The sequence below is a fragment of the Schistocerca americana genome, chromosome 3 (genome assembly GCF_021461395.2).
Source record: "Schistocerca americana isolate TAMUIC-IGC-003095 chromosome 3, iqSchAmer2.1, whole genome shotgun sequence".
NCBI classification, from domain to species: Eukaryota; Metazoa; Arthropoda; class Insecta; order Orthoptera; family Acrididae; genus Schistocerca; species Schistocerca americana.
Genome location: NC_060121.1, coordinates 835,410,037 through 835,412,396, shown reverse-complemented (window position 1 = coordinate 835,412,396; position 2,360 = coordinate 835,410,037). Strand labels below are relative to the sequence as shown.

General features: G+C 46.5%; 1 non-coding gene across 1 annotated transcript; it reads right to left on the bottom strand.

Annotated features, from left to right (window-relative positions):
• Positions 1-1,244: 1,244 nt before the first annotated feature.
• Positions 1,245-1,319, bottom strand: Trnaa-cgc. The gene has a single exon. It is a non-coding gene; the product is annotated as a tRNA-Ala (tRNA).
• Between the last annotated feature and the right edge of the window lie 1,041 nt (positions 1,320-2,360).

Sequence of the window (2,360 nt, the reverse complement as noted above, 5' to 3'; positions counted from 1 at the left end):
CTTTACTACTAACTGCATGCACGAGACATTTTACAGACAGTATCCACATATACCAGTGAATGTAAGTGCCAAATTATATCGTTGTAGTAGACGCAGGTCAGGAGATATAACGTCATAGACAGCGACATGTGTGAAAAACAGCCGCATTGTGCATGACGCTCAAATTGATTACTTTGTTGATCCTGATTTCATTCGCAGCGTACTCTCCAGACAGATCCACGTATGCCGCTTAATGTTTCTATAAAATTATGTCACTGTACAACACATAGTTCAGGAGATACATCATAAACATTAGGGTCAACACCAGACGCTGCTTGGGAAGGACGTGGATACATGGCTGTAAAGAAATACCAGGGCAATGCTGGGTTTCTACACTAGTAATGAGCAATAAAAGCCATTAATTTTTTTTCTAGTGTTGTAGGCATGGGCGATGCTATTCTTCTCAAATTGCGATGGATTGTTTATGAGCAACTTCGTCAGCGAATGGGTACATTTATATTTTGTGAAACTGCGGATAAAATGTCCTTAGTGATGAGTAACCCATAAAATTATTCCATAAGACATAGTTGAGTGTAAATATGCGAAATATATTAGAAGGTTGATTCGTTTGCTTCCATGACTAGCGATTATACGAAGAGCCAAATTAGCTTAAATGAGGAACTCGGTAACATGTTTCTTTTAGTTAATGTTTTCAAATACATGTACACCCAAAATCTTGGTACATTCCACACTGTTTACTGTGAGTTGTTCATGTGCTATATCATTGCTGGCGTGATTCTATTCCCTTGTACAGTAGTAGTCATTGTAACTTTTTTTTTTAAATTAGAGGGGACATCATTTTCAGTTAACCATTTAGCTATGCATTGAAATACATCCAGAATGAGATTTTCACTCTGTAGCGGAGTGTGCGTTGATATGAAACTTCCTGGCAGATTAAAACTGTGTGCCCGACCGAGACTCGAACTCGGGACCTTAGCCTTTCGCCGGCAAATGCTCTACCAACTGAGCTACCGAAGCACGACTCACGCCCGGTACTCACAGCTTTACTTCTGCCAGTACCTCGTCTCCTACCTTCCAAACTTTACAGAAGCTCTCCTGCGAAACTTGCAGAACTAGCACTCCTGAAAGAAAGGATATTGCGGAGACATGGCTTAGCCACAGCCTGGGGGATGGTTCCAGAATGAGATTTTCACTCTGCAGCCGAGTGTGCGCTGATATGAAACTTCCTGGCAGATTAAAACTGTGTGCCCGACCGAGACTCGAACTCGGGACCTTTGCCTTGCGCGGGCAAGTGCTCTACCAACTGAGCTACCGAAGCACGACTCACGCCCGGTACTCACAGCTTTACTTCTACCAGTACCTCGTCTCCTACCTTCCAAACTTTACAGAAGCTCTCCTGCGAAACTTGCAGAACTAGCACTCCTGAAAGAAAGGATATTGCGGAGACATGGCATAGCCACAGCCTGGGGGATGTTTCCAGAATGAGATTTTCACTCTGCAGCGGAGTGTGCGCTGATATGAAACTTCCTGGCAGATTAAAACTGTGTGCCCGACCGAGACTCGAACTCGGGACCTTTGCCTTTCGCGGGCAAGTGCTCTACCAACTGAGCTACCGAAGCACGACTCACGCCCGGTACTCACAGCTTTACTTCTGCCAGTACCTCGTCTCCTACCTTCCAAACTTTACAGAAGCTCTCCTGCAAAACTTGCAGAACTAGCACTCCTGAAAGAAAGGATATTGCGGAGACATGGCTTAGCCACAGCCTGGGGGATGTTTCCAGAATGAGATTTTCACTCTGCAGCGGAGTGTGCGCTGATATGAAACTTCCTGGCAGATTAAAACTGTGTGCCCGACCGAGACTCGAACTCGGGACCTTTGCCTTTCGCGGGCAAGTGCTCTACCAACTGAGCTACCGAAGCACGAGTCACGCCCGGTACTCACAGCTTTACTTCTGCCAGTACCTCGTCTCCTACCTTCCAAACTTTACAGAAGCTCTCCTGCGAAACTTGCAGAACTTGCCCGCGAAAGGCAAAGGTCCCGAGTTCGAGTCTCGGTCGGGCACACAGTTTTAATCTGCCAGGAAGTTTCATATCAGCGCACACTCCGCTGCAGAGTGAAAATCTCATTCTGGAAACATCCCCCAGGCTGTGGCTAAGCCATGTCTCCGCAATATCCTTTCTTTCAGGAGTGCTAGTTCTGCAAGTTTCGCAGGAGAGCTTCTGTAAAGTTTGGAAGGTAGGAGACGAGGTACTGGCAGAAGTACAGCTGTGAGTACTGGGCGTGAGTCGTGCTTCGGTAGCTCAGTTGGTAGAGCACTTGCTCGCGAAAGGCAAAGATCCCGAGTTCGAGTCTCGGTCGG